Source organism: Lepidochelys olivacea (genome assembly GCF_965140295.1).
Source record: "Lepidochelys olivacea isolate rLepOli2 genome assembly, chromosome: 2".
Taxonomy (NCBI): Eukaryota; Metazoa; Chordata; order Testudines; family Cheloniidae; genus Lepidochelys; species Lepidochelys olivacea.
The window spans coordinates 3,070,724-3,084,840 of record NC_140412.1 but is presented as its reverse complement, the minus strand read 5'-3'; the positions used below and the strand labels follow the sequence as shown (position 1 = coordinate 3,084,840).

General features: G+C 45.3%; 1 protein-coding gene across 4 annotated transcripts in view; it reads left to right on the top strand.

The window, feature by feature from the left end:
- Positions 1-14,117, top strand: part of ZFTRAF1 (zinc finger TRAF-type containing 1) — a 49,291-nt gene that overhangs the window by 21,033 nt on the left and 14,141 nt on the right. Inside the window, exon 1 of one of the 4 annotated variants that reach the window (XM_084621814.1) lies at positions 3,109-3,172. The exons of the other annotated variants lie outside the window; for them this stretch is intronic. The gene's annotated coding sequence lies outside the window, so the exon portion shown is untranslated. Of the gene's footprint in view, positions 1-3,108; positions 3,173-14,117 lie in introns of those variants that run through there. 4 annotated transcript variants of the gene reach the window in all.

The following is a 14,117-nucleotide window of genomic DNA, read 5'->3' as shown; positions in this document are numbered from 1 at the left end:
TAAACTGCTGGGTGGGGTTGAGGCTCATGGCTTCCAGCAGGGGCTCTGGACTAGTGGCCACCTTGATCACACACCCCATTAGCAGTATGCGTACTGCCCTGCATGACTCCCAACAGTTGTGTTTGCTGGGGTGTACTGACTGTGCCGAGGAGTTGGCCACCAGATAGCTCAGGCGTTCTCAATCAGCATTGGGACCCACAGGGGGTCGCGAGCAGTCAGCCTCCACCCCGCTTTGCCTCCAGCATTTATAACGGTGTTCAATATATAAAAAAGTGTTTTTAATTTATAAGGGTGGGCGGTCGCACTCAGAGGCTTGCTATGTGAAAGGGGTCACCAGTACAAAAGTTTGAGAACCACTGAGATAGCTGGTGTAGCCAGCTTCCACAGAGCAATCTCCACTCTTCTCTGGGGAGGGGAGCTCTCCTTGTCATGGTCTGCTCTAGTGGTGAGGCCAGGTGGGTTTGCTTCCTCGTTCTGAATGCGTGCAGCTGTTGGTCCTCATCTCTGCTGTTAAACATCTCAGCCCACTACTCCATGGCTTACTGTCTGGAGCCAACATCAGCATTGCAGGAAGGGTGTGGAGACAGTTCCGGCAGCATCTGCAAGAACAGTAGGTGGACCTGGACAGCGGGGCTAGCGGGACGCTCTGGGTACTTGAACCCCTGAGAGAGCAGCACAGATGAGGCCTCGGAATGCACCCGTCAGGCATTCCAAATAACTCACAAGTCACCCAGGATCTGCTGGGAGCAGATTACCAGCTCCAGCCTCTCTCCATCTTCAATGGTTACACCCTTCAAATAACTACATTGGTCAGGTATCCTCTCTCCCTGAGTCAACAATTAACTAGTGCCCCAGAGTTTTCAAAGGATCCTTCGGGGGGTGAGGCACTCAACTCCCATTGAAATTCAGTGGTACATGGGAGCTTCTCTTTGGCTTCTGGTTTCAGAGTGGTAGCCGTGTTAGTCTGTATCAGCAAAAGAAACAAGGAGTCCTTGTGGCACCTTAGAGACTAACAAATGTGTTTGGGCATAAGCTTTCGTGGGCTAAAACCGACTTCATCAGATTCATGAAGTGGAAAATACAGTAGGGAGGTATAAACACACAGCACGTGAAAGGATGGAAGTTGCCTTTGGCTTCTTTGGTGAAAGGATGGGAGTTGCCGAGGTTTCAGCATGGATTCACCAAGGGAAGGTCATGCCTGACTAATCTAATCGTCTTCTATGATGAGATTACTGGTTCTGTGGATGAAGGGAAAGCAGTGGATGTATTGTTTCTTGACTTTAGCAAAGCTTTTGACACTGTCTCCCACAGTATTCTTGTCAGCAAGTTAAAGAAGTATGGGCTGGATGAATGCACTATAAGGTGGGTAGAAAGTTGGCTAGATTGTTGGGCTCAACGGGTACTGATCAATGGCTCCGTGTCTAGTTGGCAGCTGGTGTCAAGTGGAGTGCCCCAGGGGTCGGTCCTGGGGACGGTTTTGTTTCATATCTTCACAAATGATCTGGAGGATGGTGTGGATTGCACTCTCAGCAAATTTGCGGATGATACTAAACTGGGAGGAATGGTAGATACGCTGGAGGGCAGGGATAGGATACAGAGGGACCTAGACAAATTGGAGGATTGGGCCAAAAGAAATCTGATGAGGTTCAATAAGGATAAGTGCAGGGTCCTGCACTTAGGACGGAAGAACCCAATGCACAGCTACAGACTAGGGACCGAATGGCTAGGCAGCAGTTCTGCGGAAAAGGACCTAGGGGTGACAGTGGACAAGAAGCTGGATATGAGTCAGCAGTGTGCCCTTGGTTGCCAAGAAGGCCAATGGCATTTTGGGATGTATAAGTAGGGGCATAGCGAGCAGATCGAGGGACGTGATCGTCCCCCTCTATTCGACATTGATGAGGCCTCATCTGGAGTACTGTGTCCAGTTTTGGGCCCCACACCACAAGAAGGATGTGGATAAATTGGAGAGAGTCCAGCGAAGGGCAACAAAAATGATTAGGGGTCTGGAACACATGACTTATGAGGAGAGGCTGAGAGAACTGGGATTGTTTAGTCTGCAGAAGAGAAGAATGAGGCGGGATTTGATAGCTGCTTTCAACTACCTGAGAGGTGGTTCCAGAGAGGATGGTTCTAGACTATTCTCAGTGGTAGAAGAGGACAGGACAAGGAGTAATGGTCTCAAGTTGCAGTGGGGGAAGTTTAGGTTGGATATTAGGAAAAACTTTTTCACTAGGAGGGTGGTGAAACACTGGAATGCGTTGCTTAGGGAGGTGGCAGAATCTCCTTCCTTAGAAGTTTTTAAGGTCAGGCTTGACAAAGCCCTGGCTGGGATGATTTAATTGGGGGTTGGTCCTGCTTTGAGCAGGGGGTTGGACTAGATGACCTCCTGAGGTCCCTTCCAACCCTGATATTCTATGATTCTATGATTCTGACAGTCCCAGCCATAGCTCTGCTTGCACATGGGCTTGCTGTGGTTCTGGGATCTTTAGCCATAGACGCCTGCTGAGGAGGGCAGTATAGCAGTCTACTGCTGGTGGGTAGTTTGGCAGTTTTGGTTGGGGCCTTGTCAGGGAGTGAACAAACCATTTATTTCTGCCTTACATCATGTTGACGGTCCTATGTCCTCCACAGCCCAGTCAATCTAAGCTTTGCAGCAAAAGGCCAGGAACCACGGCCCTACTGCCAGTTCAGTACAGCATCCCTTGTGTGAACGTAACATAACAAATGTATTTTGCTCCACATACAAATGTTTGGTAACTGCAGAAACTGTTTGGGGCAGGGAGGCGGCTGGGTGCTTTGAAAGCCTTCTCCTGTCTTATGGGTGGGGGCTTTGGGTGTCCAGAAGTGAGGGAGGTAGGCATCTGTTTGGGGTGTTGTGGAACACAGTAGGTAGGTGAGGTTTTTTTCTTGCTGCTGTTTCTCAGCATTACAATGTATGTTTCCCTTTCCCACAAGGGTGGGTGTGACTTTAAATGTGCTGGGGAGGGGAAGGTTTGTTCCTCATTCCTCTCCCTGGTGACTCTTGCCAGTAACTAGCCCTTGCCCCATCACTGCACTTAGCAATGGGTAAATGTGTTAGGTTAATGTTTATCCCAAAGTGCTCTAGCCAGGGCTAACATGTGCCCTTTGTCATAGCTGTTCTGGGCTGTCTGCAGACCCACAGAGATATAACGTGAGTTTAAATCTGCTTCAAGGCTTGTTTTCCCCAACCAAAAGGACTAGAGACTCTTTTACAAAACTGGAAGCATAGTTACTGTATTGCAGTTAGGCAGCCTGTATTTAAAAGGGGAGTGATGTGGCTATTTTTGCAGCCAATAATCACATTATTCATGGGGCTGTGGTCATGTTTGACTCGAAGTGCTTGTGAACCTAGGTTCTGGCTTCCCCTCCCTGTCCTGTGGGTTTAGTGTTGCTATTAATTGTGCTGCTCCTGACCTCTGTTTAGTTTATTGCTGTGATGCACTGCATAATGAATAGGGCTGGGTCACGGAGCTCCGGCATGCTTGCCTTTCCCCCGACTGTTAATTAAAAAAATTTTAAAAAGTCAAACTTTTCCTGAGGTTTGCTGAAGCTTTCCAGGCTTTTTGGAAACTTTCATCTGAGCCTTTTAGTGCTGCCCCTTCTGCAGAGTGCTGCCCGTGGTTGGTAACTGTTCCACTTGAGCTCTAAACCCTGGGGTGAGTAAAGACCAGTCCTTTGAGAATTACCCAACTCCTGGTGATTTTTGAGCTGCCTGCAGTTTCGCAGGCTACTCCCCAATTCCCAGTATTTTTGACATATCAGTGGAGAGCTAGACCCTGCCTTGAGCTCTTTGCACTGTTCTGTCACAGCTGTTGGTGTGGAATGAATGAAGAGTATGTTGCACACTGGGATTAACAGGAATGTCAGTTTCCTGTGTTTTAAGCGTTCTCCTGGGAAGTGGAAGAGAAGCTCCCCTGACTTTTGATCAGCTGACCTGAGCACACTGTGGGGATAGGCTCCGGGTGTGGAATCTGAAGGAGCCCTTCTCTTCTGGATTCATAGCTAGAGCTTATGTTCTGAATCAATCCAAACGATCCATGTCTATGAGCCCAGCAACCTGAGTGATCAATGAGAAGTGCTTTGTCGGACTCAAATTCCAGTTAATATCGAGAGTGAATGACTTGGAGGAGAATAGATTTCTCCTGTCTAAAGTGTTCTTGTGTCAGCAGCCTTTCTGTCAGGCTCCTGCCCAGGAAGACAGGATATGGGTGTCTGGAGATTGTGGAAAGAGTTTATCACCTTGGAATGCAAGTGTTAGAGTTTGTTTCCTTAGAAGACCACACTCGTAAACTCTTTTTACCTTCTGAATAGTGTGCATTTCAGTGGGGGGGGGGGGGCAGTGTCCAAGTTCTGAGACTGTCTGGTATCTGCTCACCATGGTATCTGAGCACCTGCTTTGCCACACACCATTCTTGGGATTGGCGAGTTTTTCCGAACGGTGTCTTCAGCTCTTGTCCTAAACAGTCAGGCTTGGGCTCAGTCTTCTCTCTTCTGGCAAGGAGTTCCAGACCCAGTAGGCCTGCTGCAGAGACTGCTCAGCCAGAGCTGGGCTTACTTCCACAGGGCTTTTCAAACCTACCCCCTCTGTTGCTACAAGCCTGCCCTCCAACCTGTCTGCACAATGATCACATCACTATGCACCGGGGGCGGGGCAGCCTTAGGGCATGGGGGAGGTTCAGAGAGGATTCTTTGAGAACCACACCTCAAATGTTATTGGTTCCTCTTACCATTCGTATGGATCATTAGGTCTCTCCCAGTGTCCTGTTGTAGAAATCGAGGCCAACTGGTTGTGCAGCATAGTTACAAATATCTAGAAAACTTCTTGCAAAGTCCTCAGGTTCTTGTTCTGTGCTTGTTGCCATGTATGTAAGCGGTATGGAAAACCTTTTGGATGGGGTTGAGGGTAGTCTTGATGGCTTATCCTTGTTGGAGTGGGTCTGAGTGACTGGCTTCTCCCTGTTTACATTGGTTCCGCTGGCATGGTCCAGCAGGATCCTTAGAGTATTTGGGATATACATAGGGTTATTCCTGTCTTTGATCCTTCTCCATTTGTGTTATGTGTGTGTGAAAGAGTTCTGATACATTTGTAGTGTTCTGTTCTTGGGGATCGATCTTCCACACAGGCGTGGCTGTTTTGTCTTTATTCCATGACAACTTTTAATTGGAAGTCGCAGACAGAGGAGTGATGCCAGCTACAGCAAAGCAGCGCTGAGCGGTATCCTGTTTCTCAGCCTGCGAATGCTGCAGTGTAGAATTCCTAGTGGATTAACCACATAGCTGGTTCCACTCAAGCTCCATTCACTGAGAAGATCATGTGAGTCGTTATAGTTCATGATGCTACATGCTTTTCATGAAAGCAGGAAGTTGTATTATGTTACACAGTCCTGTTTCTGAACACAGTGGAGCTGCAGATTTGTGAAACATGTTTTTTTGTATTGGTGAACCCAAAAGTGCCTTGCAAAAAATAGTGTTTTTTTTTCCCTCTCTGATTTATGACATATAAGGCCTGATAGGGTCACCTTTTTAGGAACTGTAGGAGTTGCCAGACTGCATAAGACCTGAGGTCATCTAGTCCAGTATATATCTGTGACAGCGGCTAGCATCAGATGCTTCAGAGGAAGGAGCAAGAAACTTCCCATGAGGCAGGTGTGGGATAACTTGCTCCCCACATTAGGTCTTGTCCTAATCCCCAATAGTTACAGATTCGTTTCAGTGTGAGTTTTAATCTCTTCCAGAATGTGGATGCATTAACTCTGGATACTTGTGTTATGCGTATGACTGTCCACTCCGTTTTGAACCTTGCTAAGTTCTTGGCCTCATCCTTTGTAATGAGTTTGTATGGGTTTCGAATTTCCCACCTTTTAAAAAAATTTGTTGACTGTCCCCTTATTCTTATGTTTGAGATGGAGACCAGCAGCTCCCGGTCTACCCACTACAGCAGGGGGGCCTCAGCCTTTTTCTTTCTGAGGCCCCCCCAATATGCTATAAAAACTCAACGGCCCACCTATGCCACAACACCTGTTTTTCTGCATATAAAAGCCAGGGCCTGTATTAGGGGGTAGCAAGCCGGGCAATTGCCCAGGGCCCCATGCCACAGGGAGCCCCATGAAGCTAAGCTGCTCAGGCTTCAGCTTCAGCCCCAGGTGGCAGGGCTCGGGGTGGTGTGGCTTAGGCTTTCTGCCCTGGGCCCCAGTGAGTGTAATGCTGGCCCTGCTTGGCGGATCCCCTGAAACCTGCTTGCGGACCCCCAGGGGGCCTTGGACCCCTGTGTTATAACGCTCCTCTAGACCACTTGTTTTATGTGCTTTTAACATATCCCCTCTTACGAGTCTCCTTTCTGAGGTAACATTTACTCTTCATAGGAGAGATTTTCCAGGCTTTTGAATGGTCTTTTTGCTCTTCTCTGAACTCCCTCCAGCTCTGCAATATCCTTTCTGAGATGGGGTGACCCCTACTGCACACAGTATCCAGACAAAGCCTCGCCATTGACTTATATAAAGGCTTTATAACGTTAATCTTTATTCTACACAATCCCAGTCCTGATACCTTGTTTTCTTTTGAGCTCAGCGCTTCCTTGATCTGTCTACACTGATGTCTTTCCTGAACTGGTTGATAGGTTAGACGCTTGTGTGGTGTGTGAGTAGTTGGATTTTTTGCCCCCAGTGTGCCTTACTTTGCGTTTATTAATATTGAACTCTGTTTCACATTATGTTGTGCATTCACCTAGCTTGGCTAACTTTCTCTGGAGCTTAGCATGGTCCTTTTCTAGTCGTTTTGTGTTAGATGTATCAGCACTCAGCTTCAGCTTCCCTGGTTTTGCGGGCAAAATTGGAATGAAGGTTATTACAAGGTGAGACTGAACCCAGGATAATGGGAAGAGAAATGTTTTTTTTTTAGTCAGGCAGTTTACAACTTAAAACAAAAAACAACCCCGGGGAGAAAAACTCTTTGTGAATGATCCAAACCCCGTTCCCTTCTGAGTGCTGAGAAAACTTCCACCAACATTTTGCTGAAAGAGTGTTTGGAGCAGGGTGGACAAAAATCGATGATTTTAAAAAATAAAATAAATCTGATTTTTTAAAAAAATTGAAATTAGATTTTCTGATTTGTTGAAATTATAAGTTTTTAATTTTTAAAAACAAACCTGTTTAAACTAAATAAATGAACATGCTGAATCCATGGGCCTCTATTAAAAACTTGGAGTTAAAGGCTGCTTTTCTATATAAAGAAAGAATGGGGGGAAAACATGTAATTTTTGAAGTTAGTCTTTATAAATCTGGCATAGCAGGTCATGTACTGCATTAAGGGCTTGTTTTGTTTAACAAAAATAAATTGTATATGCTGTTTTGTGTGTTTAATTAAATTCTAGTTACCATCCTCATGCAGCTTGACATAAACCATGAGCAAAAAGTTAATAATCTAGTTAATAAGCAATATGTCATTCACTATTTTCTAACATACTAAAATGTACAATTAGTTAATAAGAATCTGAAAATATTAAGCTATGCAATTGCTTAAATAAATATATATTGTTCTAATGTACGCTCCTAGTAATAACAAGATGTACCAAATCTAGTGTAAAGGCTCTGGTTAGTTGTAATTGTAGTTGTAACATGGTTCACTGGTTATATTAACCAGTGAGAATGCACTTTTCTTTAGAAAATAACTGAAGTGCAAATGGAAAAATTGATTAAAATGGATGATTGAAATCGAGGCTTTCCACTTGGTGATTAAATCATGATTTAAATTGCTTCTTAAATCACCTTGATTTAAATCAGTCTGCCGTGATTTGGCGGATTAGAGAAAACGGTGACTCCCAATATTGCTAATGTAAGAAACAAGCAGAAAAGTGTCAGCGTTAGCCCTTTATCTACCACGCAGGAGCAAAAAGGGCACAGGCACAACTTGTATTTGTAGGTCACTCTTACATCAGAACGAGTGCTTAGAAGTACCTTGCTGAAACAAAGGCCTGTACCTTAAGGAAGATGAGATATAGGGCATGTTAAAACCTGATGCAGAACTGACCAGCTGTTGAGCAGGGCTCAGAGAGTCGAGGAATTCATGCAGTTTTTAGCCCCAGGGGAAATTGGGGGGCTTTGGCTGCAGAGGCTTCATGTTCCATTATTTCTGTTGCAAATGACACTCTTTGGCATGTAGCTCCTCAGCTCTTGTGGACGGTGGTTTTAGAACTTTTGTCACAGTTACGCCCTTATATTTTCTGGAACGTGGGCCATTGCTTGAGAAATATCTTTGCTGTCTTTAGTATAGAACAAGCCAGCAGCATGTTGTAGTGAGCAGAGTCTAGGAGACATGTACTTTTTCCTATGGAAAGTCGGGGCAGAGAGGAAAAATGACCCTCAAAGGCAAATCTGTAACTAAACTTTGTGTAGAAACATTGTGACTTCCTCATCAGCACCCTGACAGTCAGAGGAGAGCCCTCATCTGAGAGTCCATATACTCTAGGCTTGGAAAACTGGCCAGAAGCAGACAAACGGCGGTTTAGAATTTGGTCACTCAGTGTCATTGGTTGGGTCACTCATCTTTCCAAGTGCAATGATGCAAACACAGGATGGGGCAGGTTTTAAAAATGCCCTTGTTACTGGAAATTGGGATGCTTTGCCAAGGAGGGGAGGGAGGAGTAGCTAAGCCATCAGTTTCTGCAGCCGCCTACATGACAGCTTTAAATGAGCCTGGATAATGAAATTGCACAGTATTAACTGTGGGTTTGATTGTGCCATTGTTCTCCTACATTAATGTTTTCCTGATAATGGAGGCAGCTGCAGATTGAAACTCACGAAGACTAGTGAATTTTATATTGTTTCTACCACAAGGAAACTACCTGTGGGCAGGAACTCAAGTACTAACTGTCAGGCTATGCAAGGCTCCCAGTGCTACTGGCAATCTGATTATTTACAAGCATGTTAAAACAGGCTTCTTCCCCTCCCCACCCCAAACCAATTATTTGGGAGTCATTTTCTCTTCCCTGGACTGAGGGTGGGCGGTAGGTAAGGGTTGCCCTGCCACAGACAATTAAACTACAAACCTGCCGAATCCAAGCACTCATGGGCTGGCCAGAATGCAGTCATGTGTCTCTGCTTTAAAGTAAGCACCGGACACCCTGGAGAAACTAGTCCTGTCTCTTGTGACCTTTGACTTGCTAGTTTCCAACCTGCTTTGCACTGGGTTAATAGAATCAGGGCTGTGTCAGCTGGTTGTTGTCGGAACTCCACCCAAAAGGAGTATAAGGTTCTCCTTGGACGATCTTTCTCTTCTGCTGATTGGCTGCTTGCTCGGACTACGTTTTGGTCTCATTCCCCTTGCCCTGTGTGGGTCCCCTTCATCCTTCCCTGGCCTCAGTGCCCACTCTTCCTGCCTTTGTGGTGGTTGCTGTTCAACTGACCCCTTTGTGGCTTCCCTCCTCTCCCAGCCCCCTTGAGAAACACTTACTATAATAAATAAAAATAAAGGAGGACAAACTAAGCCCACTCATTTTTACATAAAAATAAATCATGGCACTAACATGCCATTGAACTGTCCCTTGGTTCCCTCTGCTTGCAAGTTACACCCCACTTTTGACTCCATGTCTGTCTTGTCTGTTTTGATTAGGGACACTCTTTTATTCTGTCTGTGCAGTGCCCGGCACACTGCGGCCCTGATCTTTTTGTGGCCTCTAGGTGCCTCTCAGATAATAAATAACGTGCAAGAGCAAGGGGTAGGTGAGAACCTACTCTGGAGACTGCTTGACCTCCTGCCTAGCTGTAACACTATGCGGCCAAGGCCTGTCTAAAATAATTTTCCACATAGGCTGCATTTCTTCAAGGGAATTGGACTTACGAAGGAAAACAGAAAATTGTGACGTGGCAGCTCTCCGGCAGCGCCGGGACAGAGGCTGCCTTGCTGGTAGTGCAACAGCCTCTGGCTCGCTGGAGTTTGTTTTTTTCCAGTGTGTTTTTACATAGCGGGTGAATAGTTGCTTCGTAGTAGCTCTTCCATTTCACCTCTGTGCAGGACAGCTCTCTCCGCCAGAGCTTTCAGTCTTCCGAGGACGAGCCACGGGTCAGTTGAACACGACTCTGCTAGTCTAAAGAATTTTACACCAGGACTTGCACTAATAAAATTTCTCAAAATCTCAGTGGTCAGGGTCGAATACGATTGAGCCCTGGCTAGATGCAATGATGTTATTCCCTCCTCCGCCTTCCAAATTGTCTTAGACTTGGTAAAACTTTGTTTTTTACAAATAAGCTTTTACACATAAGGCAAAGGGGAAGGAAAGAACCAGCAGGAACTTGCAAGTAAAAGTCCAGTGTGGACAGAAACACGTTAGACTCTATAGCCAAACATAAAACCAGCTGAGGAATCCTAGCGTCTGCCTAGAGGGAATATTGTTGCTTTGTTGTTTCATGAATATGGATCACCTCTGGCTATTTGACTTTTGGAGTGACAGAATGGCCCAAACGTACCTGTTTTAGGGTGACAGTATTTTTTACTTTACTTGTCTCTCAGAAAGGTGCTGTCTGTATTGGTTCCTGCTAATCTTTTTACTGGTGCTCATTTCAGTCCTGTGGTTCTGCCTGAAATTCAGATCTCTAGCAAAAGACCAGCAAAGAGGAAGTGTAGGTCTTGCTACTGCAAGCTATGCTGGTGATATTTCTCTGAAAATGGATCAAATTAATCATACGCCTGTTTAGGGAAAGGTGACTTGCATGGAAGCTCTTAGGCACCCTCTTCTACTGCAGCTTTCCTATATCAAGTACACAGCACCAGTTTGATTTCCAGAATAGCCTGGTAAAAATGAAATAGTCAGTTGGATTTGGTGCTACGTTGAATGATGCCACATCCTAGTTGAGATGGGTTCGGTCACAGTGTCCCCCTTGGGACTGTCACCTGATGTGCTGAAATTACCTCTGAGCCTGTTTTCCCTGCCAGCTTGGGACTTCCAGAACCCTGTCTTGTTGAGCAAGACACACTAGCCTGCTGCAGCACAGACCCAGGGCATGGTCCATGCCTCCAAAGCTGCAAAGTTAACTGAAAACAGTTCAGCACATTACCTTTGTCCAGCACTCAGACACCCAGTTTCCAGTGGGATCCAAACCCCAAATAAATCCATTTTATTCTGTATAAAGCTTATACAGGGTAAATTCATAAACTGTCCGCCCTCTGTAACACTGATAGACAGATATGCACAGCTGTTTGCTCCCCCAGGTATTAATCACTTATTCTGGGTTTATTAATAAACAAAAGTGATTTTATTAAGTATAAAAAGTAGGATTTAAGTGGTTTCAAGTAATAACAGACAAAAGAAAGTATGTCACCAAGCAAAATAAAGCAAAAGCACACAAGTCTAAGTCTAATACATTAAGAAACTGATCACAGGTAATATTTCACCCTCAGAGATGTTCCAATCAGCTTCTGTCACAGACTAGACTCCTTCCTAGTCTGGGCCCAATCCTTTCCCCTTGTACAGTCCTTGCTAGTTCCAGCAGACATCTCAGGTGGTAAGCAGGGGTTTTCTCATGACTGGCCTCCTTTTGTCCTGCTTCACCCCCTTTTATAGCTTTGGCACAAGGCGGGAATCCTTTGTCTCTCTGGGTCCCTGCCCCTCTTTCTAAATGGAAAAGTATCAGATTTAAGATGGATTCCACTATCCGGTGACATGGTCATATGTCACTGTAAGACCCCTAGTTTCCATTCTTCCTGGGTTGACCCACACCTACACAGGAAAGCTTGCAGGTAAATAAACCATTTCCAACCAATTGTCCTAGTCAGTGGGAGCCATGAAGATTCTAAGCCACCATTAATGGCCCACACTTTGCATAATTACAATAGGGCCTCAGTTTTATAGTTCATATTTCTAGCTTCAGATACAAAAATGACACATGCATACAAATAAGAGGTATATATTCAGTAGGTTATAGCCTTTGTTATGATACCTTACAAGAGACCTTTTGCATAAAGCATAGTCCAGTTATATCATATTCACACTCATAAGCATATTTCCATAAAACATATGGATGCAACGCCATACTAGTGTAAACAAACACATGTGGACATTTGGAAACTGATCTCTTCAAAGACTCAGTAAGTGGAGTTTGAACACAGGTTGCCTCAGGATAGGCTGTCCTTCCTGGGCTGGGATAGAAGGTGTTTTACAATACCTGTTGGTTATCCCATGCTAACTAATGTGTTCTAACTTTCCAAGTGCTGCAGGCTGAGGTGAAAACTAGACTCCTGCTATGTTCATCTTGCCCGGCTAACATGTTAACATACAAGTTGCCTTTGGTTGGTTGGTTGTCATTGACGTGCTCTTTGCGGACAGTATAGGACTCACTGGTGGAAATCTGGCCTGCTCTAGACAGAACAATGCAGCTGTACAGCCCGCATGCCTCGGGGCATCAGTTTATCACTAAATGAGGCCAAGAAGACACGTCCTCCCACTGTGCAGCATTGCACAAGTAGATGGTTTGTGGTGGGGTGTGGTTCTGCTTTTGGTTTGTTGCCGTCATCCAGCGAGGATAAGGGGCTCAGTGCGACTGGCCAAGGGATGTCTCCTTGGCTTCAAGGGTAGAAGCCTGTGGGGTTTTATTCTTGAGGTAAGGACCAGTATTCTTCTGGTGCTGTGTGTGCTTTGTATAATAACTGTTGCAGTGCATGGCTCAGTCTGCGGGTTTCACGTTCCTATTCACATGGGAAAGGGACAATTTACTGGAAGCTCTCTGGCATGGTTCAGACTCAAGAAACTATTTTCAAAAACACTTTTTGTAAAGATGTTGAAAACAGTTTCATCCTGTCTACGCAAGGCGTTGTATTGTCTTCAGCACCAGCCCAAGGAAACCAATAGTTAACTGACCTAGCGCTGAAAATAGTGTCTCCCGGTGTAGTAGGGCTACAGGGTGTTGGAAAGTGGGAAACGAAACTCAATAGTGGTCAGGAGTGCTATTTAGTCCACTGTGAACAGGCTTCAGTAGACAAGCTGTCCAGAGGTCTCCTCCGTCTTACAAGGCTCATAAATCGCTAGGGAAGCATGTGATACAAAGGTTGGTTGGGAATGGCGTATGCCTGGATTCCATTCAGTCTATAGTTGAGTAAAGGAAGAGTAAGACTGTCTGTGCTGAAATGAGCTATCGTCCTTTTGCTGTGCCAAAGGAGAAAGCAGGCCTTCCTCGGCGGCGCTGGGGTGTCACCTGCAAGGCAGTTACAAAGCAGACTTTCACTAGAAGGAAGGGGTGGGGAGTGCCATTCACTTTCTGTTGTTGAGCTACAAGAATAGTGCCAGTAAAAAGGGCGCTGGCTGCCTGGCCAAATCCTGGGTGCCATGTGTGGTTTTTCAGCATGTTGGCTAGTCAGTCATTTGTTTGTTCCCTGTTTGAAGCTGAGCCTTGTTTAAACAAAGCAAAAGCAGTAAGTCTTTCTGCCAGGCTATAGGATTGTGGGTGCGGGGAAAATCCAGCCTTGGGATTTAACCCCTAAGGTTCTATCCGTTGTCTTTAAACAGATGGGCAGACCCAAGATAATAGCACCTCCAAGGCAGAAATTCGTGTTATGTAGCATCTTTCCTTCCCCTCCTGCATTGTTTGGTTTGAAGCCCAAGTGCTGATGAGTCAGAAGTGAAAATTTCCTACTCTCTAGTTTCTGATCTTTACCAGGGGTACAGTCCAGGATTGTTCTTATCAATGTGGAAGAGTTTTGACAAGTTTGCAATATGGGCTCCCATCTCTTATTACTCAAGATGGTAACTGACTGCAGGGAATTGCTGTTTCTGTGTCTCTCTCAAGACTACAGTGGAACAAACCAGATTCCTTTGCTTTATTTAAAGATGAAATGTTGCAATGTTAATTTAAGTGGCTAGGTCTGTTTCTTGTTTACCTGTCACCTTTCGCAAATTTGTGCATTTAAAAAAAATTCTCCTTATGTTACTCTCTTGTCTAACACGTCAGTGGACCAGAGAGCTACAGTACATATATGTATGCAGCAAAAATTACATATGTTTATAATCAAAATATAAGGGAGACTAGAGTGCAAACATGGCGGAAGTGTAGAGTGAACCTCTGGTACGTCATTTCCCACAAGGTCTTTGAAGCTTCATTTCCCTTTCCTTC